At 49.5% G+C, this 12,699-nt stretch overlaps 1 protein-coding gene across 4 annotated transcripts in view; it reads left to right on the forward strand.

Moving 5' to 3' along the window:
- The first annotated feature begins 4,493 nt into the window (after positions 1 to 4,493).
- Positions 4,494 to 12,699, forward strand: part of ARMC9 (armadillo repeat containing 9) — a 194,448-nt gene continuing 186,242 nt past the window's right edge. For 3 of the 4 annotated variants that reach the window (XM_029065519.2, XM_029065493.2, XM_029065511.2), the window contains exon 1: positions 4,494 to 4,575. The gene's annotated coding sequence lies outside the window, so the exon portion shown is untranslated. The remainder of the gene's footprint in view (positions 4,576 to 12,699) is intronic. The other variant, XM_029065501.2, reaches the window with a different exon arrangement.

Below are 12,699 nucleotides of genomic sequence, written 5' to 3' on the forward strand. Positions count from 1 at the left end.
TCTGACTTTACTATAATGGACATTGCACCGGCTCCAGAGTTTGTAGAACTCAGTCCAGGCTGGATAGACCAAGCAGGGTAACGGGAAAATTCGGGCGGGTGTCCGTGTGGGTTCATCTGGGCCACAGCGGGCTTCATGTTGCTAACGTGGAGAAGCGGCATAAAGCATGGGCCTGGGAGTCAGAAGGTCATGGGTTCTAATCCCAGCTCCACCACTTGTCTGCCGCGTGACTGTCGCGAGCCGCCCCAGGTTCATACCGACCTGGACCTCCCCGGACCGGGGGCAGCCTCGGTGACACGTAGTACCTCTGATCACCGAGGTTACCGAAGAAAGTTTTTTACTTAGTTTCACCAACGTGCAAGGGAGTGATATATACACACACTCACTCACTCCCCCAAGGATCCAGTACCAGTCTGCTGGTCAAGGGAGCCCATTCTGCCAATGCTTCTTCTTTCTGCTTCCATGTGCTGCTTTCGAGTGCTGCTCTCCTGCTGCTTCTGCTCCCTCTCAGCTCTGCTTCTCTGTGTGCCCTCCGTGTGCCTCTTCTTGGTTTCTGTGTGCTTCCCCACGATTCAAAGCCACCGCCTTTTACCTGCCTTTGGCGTGGCAGCTTTGGCTTTACGTGACAGTCATTTCTTGGCCCAGGCCCATTTCTAGGTAGAACAGGGAGAGAAAGGCCCTCCTCCCTCCATCCTCTACCCCCCTACAGGCCCGCAATCACCTGTCTCAGTTAGAGCCCAACAGCGCCTTTGCAAAATCTCTTCCTTGTTGTTGCTCACAAAATCACAACCAGTCACTAGTAAGGTAGCTTATTGTGTGGTCACCACAGTGGGAGGGAAGTCACTGTGCCTCGGTTACCTCATCCGTAAAAAATGGTTAAGAGTGTGAGCCTAATGAGGGACAGGGACTGTGTCCTGATTAACTTTCATCTACCCCTGTGCTTAGAACAGTGGTTGGCACATAAGTGCTTAACAAGTACTATTATTATTAATAAAATTCTTGATGCTCAGGAACGACTCAGAGATAAGTGAGCACTGGGTAAAAGAAAGAAACTTGTCAAATCCCTTCTGCCTTTCCCCCATGTCCCGATTTTAGCTCCTTGAGTGCAGGGAACAAGCCTCCAAAATTGTTCTCTCCCAAGCACTCAGTACACAGTAAGCATTCAATAAATTCTACTGATCGATTGACAAGTCTTGCTTTCTTGGTAATGTTTTTCAGAACTAGCCCAATGCTGGGTAAGGCCTCACTGTGTTTTTCCCACTGCAGACAAGAAAAAAGGCCCTGGGAAAATGAAAGGTGAAAAGTAGATCTTTGAATTTTTATTACTCTGTAAGTCACATGGGCAAGGTTTGTATGGAATTGAATAGGTTGGTTAAGGGTGCTGGGTATCAGATCCCAAAGACAGATAACTTAGTTCCTCGTGGGAAGGTGCAACAATCCGATTCTGGGCTACACAGGAAGATCTGAGCAAATAACCTGGCCCCGGTTTTTTTTTTCAATCCTATTTCTTCTTATTACATGCCAGGCAGTGTACTAAGCATTTAGATAGATACAAGCTTGTTAGGTTGGACACAGTCCCATGACCCCTGTGGGGCTCACAGCCTTAATCCCCATTTTACAGATAACTGTGGCCCATAGAAGTGAAGTGACTTGCCCGAAGGCCACTCAGCAGACAAGTGGTGGAGTCGGGATTAGAACCCAGGTCCTTCTGACTCCAGGCCTGCGCTCTACCAACTAGTCCATACTGCTTCTCTTTCTTTTGAGAGTCTCAGAGTAACAGAAACTCTTCACTCTTGGCTTCAAAGCTCTCCATCCCCTTGCCCCTTCTTACCTCGCCTCCATTCTCTCCTTCTCCATCCCAGCCCACACACTCCGTTCTTTTGCTGCTGACCTTCTCACTGTGCCTCGATCTCGCCACTGATCCCTGGCCCCCATCCTACTTCTGGCCTGGAATGCCTTCCCTCCTCAAATCCGCCAATCACACTTATCTCCTTTGTAGCCCTACTGAAGGCGCACCTCCTCCAAGAGACTTTCTCAGACTGAGCCCCCTTTTCCTCAGCTCCCTCTCCCTTCTGTGTCACCTCGACTTGCTTCCTCTGCTCTCCTCCCCGCCCCACAGCAATATGTCTATATAATAATAATGTTGGTATTTGTTAAGTGCTTACTATGTGCAGAGCACTGTTCTAAGCGCTGGGGTAGATACAGGGTAATCAGGTTGTCCCACGTGAGGCTCACAGTCTTAATCCCATTTTACAGATGAGGGAACTGAGGCACAGAGAAGTTAAGTGACTTGCCCACGGTCACACAGCTGCCAAGTGGCAGAGACGGGATTATATGTATATATCTATAATTCTATTTATTTATATAGACGCCTGTTTACTTGTTTTGATGTCTGCCTCCCCACTTCTAGACTGTAAGCATGTTGTGGGCAGGGATTGTCTCTCTTTATTGCTGAACTGTACTTTCCACACGCTTAGAACAGGGCCCTGCACACAATAAGTGCTCAATAAATACGATTAACTGTATGAATGAAGCTATTTTCATTTTTTTCGGATTGAGGGCCCGGGAGAGGGGGTCATGGGTGGGCTCAGAAAACTGGGGCACGTAGCCAGCGGCCCGGTTCAGCCTGCCTCGAGCCCGGTGCCCCACAGATGGTCAGTAAGTGCTTAACGAATACCATCATTATTAGAGAAGGAGCGTGGGTCAGTGAAAAGAGCCCAGGCTTGTGAGTGAGGTCGTGGGTTCTAATCCCGGCTCTGCCACTTGTCTGCTGTGTGACTTTGGGCAAGTCACTTCACTTCTCAGTGCCTCAGTTACCTCATCTGTAAAATGGGGATTGAAACTGTGAGCCCCACGTGGGACAACCTGATCACCTTGTATCCCCCCCCAGCGCTTAGAACAGTGCTTTGCACATAGTAAGTGCTTAACAAATACCACCATTATTATTATTAGGACATGGCTACTCTGAAGGGCAGAGCTACTGAGAGAAGCAGTGTGGCATAGTGAATAGAGCCTGGGCCTGGGAGACAGGTCATGGCTTCTAATCCCGGCTCTGTCATTCATCTGCTGCATGACCTTAGGTAAGTCACTTAACTATAGTGGAAAGATCACAGGTTTGGGATTCAGAGGTTGTGGGTTCTAATCCCGGCCCCGCCACTTGCCTGCTGTGTGACTGGTCAACTCACTTCACTTCTCTGTGCCTCAGATACCTCATCTGTAAAATGGGGATGAAGACTGTGAGCCCCACGTGGGACGACCCGCTCACCTTGTATCTACCCCAGCGCTTACAACAGTCCTCGACACATAGTAAGCGCCTAACAAGTAACATGAGTATTAGTATTTCGCTGCCTGTCTCCCCCTTTTAGACTGTGAGCCTGTTGTTGGGCAGGGATCGTCTCTAGCGGTTGTTGAATCGTCCATTCCAAGCGCTTAGTACAGTGCTCTGCGCACAGAAAGCGCTCAGTAAATACGATCGAATGAATCATTATTCCTGTGCCTCAGTGACCTCATGTGTCAAAGGGAGATGAAGACCGTGAGGCCCACATGGGACAACCCGATCACCTTGTATCTACCCTAGCGCTTACAACAGTCCTTCGCACATAGTAAGCACTTAACAAGTACTATTAGTATTATTATTTTGACTTCTGTCTCCCCCTTTTAGCGTTATTGGGCAGGATCGTCTCTAGCTGTTGCGGAATTGTCCATTCCAAGCGCTTAGTCCAGTGCTCCGCGCAAAGTAAGCGCTCAGCAGATACGATTGAATGAATGAATGATTATTCCCTGGGCCTCAGTCACCTCATAAGAGCCCGGGCCTGGGAGTCAGAGATCATGAGTTCGAATCCCACCTCTGCCACTTGTCAGCTCTATGACTGTGGGCGACTCAGTGTGGCTCAGAGGAAAAAGCCCGGGCTCGGGGGGCCAGAGTTCATTGGTTCGAATCCCGCCTCTGCCACTCGTCAGCTGAGTGACCGTGGGCAAGTCACTTCCCTTCCTCTGTGCCTCAGTTCCCTCATCTGTAAAATGGGGATGAAGACTGGGAGCCTCACGTGGAACAACCTGATGACCCTGGATCTCCCCCAGCGCTTAGAACAGTGCTCTGTACATAGTCAGCGCTTAACAAATACCAACATTATTATTATTAGCAGGGACTGTGTTACCGAATTGCCCATTCCAAGCGCTTAGTCCAGTGCTCTGCACATAGTAAGCGCTCAATCAATACTACTGAATGAATTACTAGACTGTGAGCCACACGTGGGCCAGGGAGGACGTCCCTCCATGATGACTGTTATCCCTCCCGCCTCCGCGGCCCACCCACGTCGGGCCTAGTCCTCCTCCTCCTCCTCCTCGGGCCCCTCCGGGCCTCGCCTTTTACGATTGGCCGCCGCCGGCCCACGTGACGCCCACGGCGGCCCGGGATTGGCTGCGGGGCGGCGGCGGCCTGGTTGCCCGGGTGACGGCGGAGCGGCAGGCCCCGGGCCTTGGCGAGGCGTCGGGGCGGGCCTGGGCCTCGGGCCTGGGGGTGGCGGGGGGTCGGGGACGCCGAGGGTCGGGACTCCTCCGCCAGCAGCGGCACCGGTAAGTGAATGGAGAAGGTCGCACACCCTTCCTCTTTCACCCTTCTCCTCCCTCCCTTCCTTCCTTCTCCCCAGCCGCCCCCTCTGGCTCCCTTTTTCCCAGACTCCTTTGCTCCTTGGCTGATGTCTCCTGCTCCCCTTCCTGCCCCATCCCCACTGTCACCTTCCCCTCACAGCCCCTCGTCGAGGGGAACTGAGCGTGGCTCAGTGGCCAAAAACCCGGGCTGGGGAACTCAGGGGTCATGGGTTCGAATCCCAGCCCTGCCACCCGTCAGCTGTGTGACTTTGGGCAAGTCAGTTCACTGGGCCGCAGTTCCCTCAACTGTAAAATGGGGATGAAGACTGGGAGCCCCACGTGGGACAGCCTGATGACCCTGTATCCCGATTTGTCCATTCCAAGCGCTTAGTACAGTGCTCTGCACATAGTAAGCGCCCAATAAATACTATTGAGTGAATGAATGAATATCCTCCCCAGCGCTTACAACAGTGCTTTACACATAGTAACGCTTAAATGTCATTATTATTATTATTATTATCAGAGAAGCAGCGTGGTGCAGTGGAAAGAGCCCGGGCTGGGGAGTCAGAGGTCATGGGTTCGAATCTCAGCTCCGCCACTCATCAGCTGTGTGATTGTGGGCAAGTCACTTCACTTCTTTGGGCCTCAGTTACCCCATCTGTAAAATGGGGATGAAAACTGGGAGCCTCACGTGGGACAACCTGATTACCTTGTATCTACCCCAGCGCTTAGAACAGTGCGCTGCACATAGTGAGCGCTTAAATACCAACATTAACAAATACCAACAGAAGTGATATGACTTGCCCAAGGTCACCCAGCAGACAAGTGGCAGAGCCAGGATTAGAACCCATGTCCTCTGACTCCCAAGCCCAGGCTCTTTCCACTAATAATAATAATAATGCTGGTATCTGTTAAGCGCTTACTGTGTGCAGAGCACTGTTCTACCCAGCTGCGCTCCGGAAACTCTCGCTCTCGTGTCCGAGAAGGGGCCTGGTCCTGGTACTGGGCGAGACAGAGCGAGGGGGTGCATGTTGTCTGGTGCCACAATAATAATGTTGGTATTTGTTAAGCGCTTTTCTTTTCTGCTGTGTTATCTTGGGCAAGTCACTTCAGTTCTCTGTGCCTCAGTTCCCTAATCTGTAAAGTGGGGATGAAGACTGTGAGCCCCATGTGGGACGGGGACTGTGTCTTGTATCTACCCCAGCGCTTAGAACAGTGCCTGGTACATAGTAAGCGCTTAACAGATACTATTATTATTATATTGAGCAGCAGCGTGACTTAGTGGTTAGAGCATGGACCTAGGGGCCAGAAGGTTCTAATAATAATAATAGTGGTATTTATTAAGCTCTTATTATGTGCCAAGCACTGTTCTAAGTGCTGGGGTAGATACAAGCTATTCAGGTTGTCCCACGTGAGGCTCCCAGTCTTCATCCCCATTTTACAGATGGGGTCACTGAGTCACTGAGAAGTGAAGTGACTTGCCCACAGTCACACAGCAAAGTGGCAGAGCCAGGATTAGAACCCATGTCCTCTGACTCCCAAGCCCGGGCTCTTTCCATTAAGCCACGCTCCTTCTCTAATAATGATGGTATTTGTTAAGCACTTACTGACCATCTATGGGGCACCAGGCTCGAGGCAGGCTGAAACCGGGCCTCTGGCTCTGTGCCTCAGTTACCTAATCTGTAAAATGGGGATTAACTGTGAGCCTCACGTGGGACAACCTGATGACCCTGTATCTCCCCCAGCGCTTAGAACAGTGCTCTGCACATAGCAAGCGCTTAACAAATGCCAACATATATATATCTTTATTCTATTTATCTTGATTCTATTTATTGCTATTGTTCTTGTCTGTCCATCTCCCCCGATTAGATTGTAAACCCGTCAAAGGGCAGGGACTGACTCTATCTGTTACCGATCTGTACATTCCAAGCGCTTAGTTCAGTGCTCTGCATATAGTAAGCACTCAATAAATACAATTGAATGAATGAATGAATGAATATATATATATATATATACTAAGCTCTTGGGAGAGTACAATACTGGGCATCCGCCTGGCCCAGGAAGGTGTTAGGTCATCCCTCGCTGCCGTCTCAACTCCCTGGGGCCCGCCTCACCCCCCAGCATCCCTCCGGTGCTGGTAAATCTCACCGGGGGCGAAACGGCCACCGGTTCAAGAATTCCCGGTCCGAAAAATAAACGGGCCCCCCCACGCCTCATAAATAGCCCCGAGCATCCACAGGAGAGAGGGATACGTGCCTGGAGAGAGTTTTAGTTCCCCCTAAATGCCATCTGTTTGGCTCCTTTCCTCAGGAGTTTCAGGTCACGTAGCTGCTGTGCCGTTGATTGCCCAGGAGGGAGCTTTATGTCCCGATCTGTTCCTCTGACCTCAGAGGCTTGCCTCATGATGATCCAAGCTTTCCTTCCCCATCCTGGAAATTTCAGTCAGAACTGTTTGGACTTGCACTTTCGGTCAAAACACGATGGCGTTAACCCCCGTGGTAGCCTGTCTTTATCTCTTAGTTCTCTGTTTGGGGGACTCCTTTTTTCTTTTGACATTATTATTACTATGTTTGTTAAATGCTTACTATAATAATAATGTTAATAATAATGTTGGTATCTGTTAAGCGCTTACTATGTTCTCAGCGCTGGGGTATTACAAGGTAATCTAGTTCTTCCGCGTGCAGTCTTAATCCCCCTTTTACGGATGAGGTAACTGAGGCACCGAGAATAATAATAATAATAATGTTGGTATTTGTTAAGCGCTTACTATGTGCAGAGCACTCTTCTAAGCGCTGGGGGAGACATGGTAATCAGGTGGTCCCACGTGAGGCTCACAATCTTAATCCCCATTTTACAGATGAGGTAACTGAGGCCCAGAGAAGTGAAGTGACTTGCCCGCAGTCGCACAGCTGACAAGTGGCAGAGCTGGGATTCGAACCCATGACCTCTGACTCCCAAGCCCAGGCTCTTTCCACTGAGCCACGTTGCTTCTCTATGTGTGCTGGGGTAGATATCAGTTAATCAGGTTGGACCCAGTCCCTGACCCACATGGTGCTCACAGTGTAAATAGGAGGGAGAACGAGGATTGATTCCCCATTTTACAATTGAAGAAACCGAGGCACACAGACTTGAAATGACTCGCCTAAGGTCACACAGTAGGCAAGTGGAAGATCCGGGGTTAGAATACAGTTCCTTTGACTCCCAGGTCTGTGCTCTTTCCACTAGGTGGAGAGCCTAGAAAATAAATCTTTAATAATGATAATAGTAATAATAATAATAATAACGGTGTCTGTTAAGCGCTTACTATGTGTCAAGCACTGTTCGAAGCCCTGGGGGGAATAGAAGGTAATCAGGTTGTCCCACGTAGGGCTCGCGGTCCTAATCCCCATTTTACAGATGAGGTAACTGAGGCACAGAGAAGTGGCCTGCCCAGAGTCACGCAGCTGACAAGTGGCGGAGCTGAGAATAGAACCCATGACCCACTCCCAAGCCCATGTAGATGGTTACAGGGCCGGGTTCGAGAATTTCATTTAGTTTGTTTTTTATTATTTGTGCTGGGCTGAATTGAACTCACATTAAATACTTGGCAACTGGGAAGAATATCATTATTATTGTGATTCAGTCAGTGTCATATTTCTTGAGTACTTACTGCGTGCAGAACACTGTACTAAGCACTTGGGAGAGTACATTATAACATAGTTGGTAGACACGTTCAGTCTAGGGGGGTAGACAGACGTTAATATAAATAATAATGATGGTATTTGTTAAGCGCTTACTATGTACCAGGCAGTGTTCTAAGCGCTGGGGTGGATCCAAGGTTGGACACCGCCCCTGTTCCACATGGGGCTCACAGTCTTAATCCCCATTTTCCAGATGAGGGATTGCGGCCCAGAGAAGTGAAGTGACTGGCCCAAGGTCCCACAACAGTCATTCATTCATTCAATCATATTTATTGAGCGCGTACTTTGTGCAGAGCACTCTGTTAAGCGCTTGGAAAATGCAATTCGGCAACAAACAGAGCTGGTCCCTACCCACTGGGCTCACAGTCTAAAACGGGGAGACAGACACTAAAACAAGTAGGCAGTGGCAGAGCCGGGATTAGAACCCATGCCCATGCTCTATCCACGAAGCCATACTGCTTCTCTGTGAATAAATTCCGGGTATGTGGTATGGGGCTGCGGGAGGGCCGAATAAAAGGAGCAAATCGAAGTGCAGAGGTGACATCACCGGTGTGTCGATAGAACATTTGTGTCTGCTGTGTTGTTTTTGAGGGAAATGTGTTTTTGCCTCCTTCCCCTCCTTGGTAGGTTTTGTTACTCCTGCCTGTTGAAAGATAATTTGCCATTGCAGGTAAAACAGCCCCCGAGGGCACTCAGGAATAGCGGACACATTTCACCGGGGCCACGGTAAAATGGGACGGCATTGCCGGCATCATTTGGGGAGATATCCCAATTTTGCCCCATCCCGGGGCATTTCTCCAGGAGGACCTCCGAACCCCTCCCTCGTTCCCCTCCCGGGTCCGCGTGAACTCTGGAGCTGCAGCTGGGCCATGGTATTAAATGGTCGAAACCTCAGTCGGGGGGTGGGCTTAGCTTGGCCCTGAAGAAAAAATAAATAGCCCCAGGAAAATCTACTTAAAAGCATCCCGATCGGGCACTTTAGTTGCAGTACAGGTATGGAAATAATAGTGATGCCTGGTAGTCATCCTGCCCCCTGTAAAGTTTTACCTCTCGCTTCATCAGTCGGTGGTTGATGATCGGGCACTTTAGTTGCAGCCCAGGTATGGAAGTAATAGTGATGTCTGATAGTCATCCTGCCCCCTCTGAAGTTTTACCTCTTGCTTAATCAGTGGTATTTTTTTAATGGCATTTATAAAGCTCTTATGATGTACCAGACACTGTACTATGTGCTGGTGTAGATATAAGGTAATGACTCCACGGTCCTTGTTCTACACGGGGCTCACGGTCTTAATCCCCATTTTACAGACGAGAGAACTGAGGCCCAAAGAAGTGATCTGCCCAAGGTCACGCAGCAGACGTGTGGCGGAGCGGGATTAGAACTCGGTTTCTCTGACTCCCAAACCCGTGCAGTACCCAGAGGCCACTCTGCTTCCTTGCTGAGCACTTTTAGGCACTTATTGTGTGCATCTTCCTCCTCCCATTCCTCTCCAGAAGCCTTGAGCGAGTTGTCTGTACCTGCCAACCTGCCGTCTCAAGTCCCTCCCCTCCAATTCTCTCCTTGACCCCCTCCAGGCTGGCTTCTGTCCTCTTCATTACCCGGAAACCGCCCTCCCGAAAGTCACCGATGATCTCCTTGCCAGATCCAACGGCCTCTACTCCATCCTAATCCTCCTCGGTCTTTCAGCCGCCTTCGACACTGTCGACCTTCCCCCTCTCCTGAAAACGTTATCCAACATCGGCTTCGCTGTCACCGTCCTCTCTTGGGTCTCCTCTTAAGCTTTCAGTTTCCTTCGTGGGCTCCTCCTCTGCCTCCCACCCCTAACTGGGGTGCTCCTTCGAAGTTCAGTTCTGGATCCCCTTCTATTCTCCATCTACACCCATTCCCTTGGAGAACTCATTCGCTCCGATGGCTTCAACTGTTATCTCTGTGCAGATGATTCCCAAATCTACCTCTCCAGCCCCTGACCTCTCTCCCTCTCTGCAGTCTCGCATTTCCTCCTGCTTTCAAGACATCTCTACTTGGATGTCTTCCAGTCACCTCAAACTTAGTATGTCCAAAACAGAACTCCTTATCTTCCCACCCAAACCCTGCCCTTCCCCTGACTTTCCCATCACGGTAGCTGGCACCGCCGTCCTTCCCGTCTCACCGGCCCGTAACCTTGGCGTTATCCTTGACTCCTCTCTCTCATTCAACCCACATACTCAATCCATTACTTAATCCTGTCGGTTTGATCTTCACTGCATCGCTAAAATTCATCCTTTCCTCTCCATCCAAAATGCCACCACGTGACGCAGCGTGGCCTAGTGGGTGCAGCACGGGCCCGGAGTCAGTAGGTCATGGCTTCCAATCCCGGCTCTGCCACTTGAGTGCTGTGTGACCTTGGGGAAGACACTTCCCTTCTCCGTGCCTCAGTTTCCTCATCTGTAAAATGGGGATTAAGAGAGTGACCCCCATGTGGGACAACCTGATTACCTTGTATCTCTCCCAGTGCTTAGAACAGTGCTTGGCACATAGTAAGCCCTTAACAAATACCATAATTATTATTAGTAGTAGTAGTAGGGCAGGGATTGTCTCTATCTGTTGCCCAATTGTACATTCCAAGCGCTTAGTACAGTGCGCTGCACATAGTAAGCGCTCAATAAATACTATTGAATGAATGAATAGTATTCTGTATTAATTTTATCACATCTGCACTGTGTGGAACAGGGACTGTGTCCAACCCAATTATCTCTTATAATAATAATAATAATTATGGCATTTGTTAAGCTCTTACTATGTGTAAAGCACTGTTCTAAGCACTGGGGAGGGTGCAAGGTGATCAGGTTGCCCCACATGGGGCTCACAGTATTAATCCCCATTTTCCAGATGAGGTAACTGAGGCCCAGAGAAGTGAAGTGACTTGCCCAAAGTCACACAGCTGACAAGCGGCTGAACTGGGATCTGAACCCATGACCTCTGACTCCCAAGCCCGAGCTCTTTCCACTGAGCCATACTGTTTCTCTACCTACCCCAGTGCTTAGTGCAGTGCCTAGCACATAGTAATCGCTTAACAAACACCAGAATTACTATTATCCTTATTACTCTCCGATCCCATCTTGAATACCGTATCAACCGTCTTGCTGACCTCCCCGCCTTCTGTCTCTCCAGATTCCAGTCCATATTTCTGCTGCTTTGGATCATTTTTCTACAGAAATGTTCAGGCCGTGTTTCCCCACTCCTCGAGAACCTCCAGTGGTTGCCCATCCATCTTAGCATCAAGCAGAAACTCCCTACCCTTGGCTTTAAAGCACTCGCTCAACCTGCCCCCTCCGACCTCGCCTCACTACTCTCCTACTTCAACCCAGCCCACACCCGTGGGTTCGAATCCTGCCTCTGCCACTCGTCAGCTCTGTGACCGTGGGCAAGTCACTTAACTTCTCTGTGCCTCAGTTACCTCATCTGTAAAATGGGGATTAACTGTGAGCCTCACGTGGGACAACCCGATGACCCTGTATCTCCCCCAGTGCTTAGAACAGTGCTCTGCGCATAGTAAGCGCTTAACAAATACCAACCCCCTTTATTCCTCTAATGCCAACCTTCTCACTGTACCTCGATCTCGTGTGTCTCACCGCCGACTTCTCACCCAAATCCTGCCTCTGGCCTCGATCACCCTCCCTCTTCATATCCGACTGATAGCGACCCTCCCCAACTTCAAAGCCTTATTCGTTCATTCATTCAATCATATTTATTGAGCGCTTACTCTGTGCAAAGCACAGTGGTGAACACTTTTAGAAAGTACAATTTAACAACAAACAGATGCATTCCCTGCCTGCAGTGAGCTCCCAGACTAGAGGGGGAGGCAGACATTAATAAACTTAAATATATTACAGCTATATATAGGTTCATATGTGCTGTGGGGATGGGAGGGTGGATGAATGAAGGGAGCAAGTCAGGATGACGCATAAGGAAGTGGGAGAAGATTGAAGATCCAAGGTTTTCCCTGACTAGTCCTCTTTTCTTCTTTCATTCATTTCTGTGTCGCTCTAACTTGATCCCTTTATTCATCCCCCCTCCCAGCTTCACACCTATGTACATAGCTGTAATTTATCTCTCTAAATGTCTGTCTCCACCCTCTAGACTGTAAGCTCGTTGTAGATATGGAATGTGTTTATACTGTTATATTGGACTATATAATAATTATAAGAGAAATGATGATTGTTAAGCACTTACTACGTGCCAAGCCTGTTCTGAGTACTGGGCTAGATACAAGGTAATCAGGTTGGACACAGTCTCTGTCCGTCATGGGGCTCACAGTCTTAATCCTCCTTGTACAGATGAGGTAACTGAGGCACAGAGAAGTGGAAGTGACCTGCTCAAGATCACACAGCACTCAAATGGCAGAACCAGAATTAGAACCCATGCCCTTTGACTCCCAAGCCTGTGCTCTTG

This window comes from Ornithorhynchus anatinus, chromosome 1 (assembly GCF_004115215.2).
Source record: "Ornithorhynchus anatinus isolate Pmale09 chromosome 1, mOrnAna1.pri.v4, whole genome shotgun sequence".
Classification (NCBI taxonomy): domain Eukaryota; kingdom Metazoa; phylum Chordata; class Mammalia; order Monotremata; family Ornithorhynchidae; genus Ornithorhynchus; species Ornithorhynchus anatinus.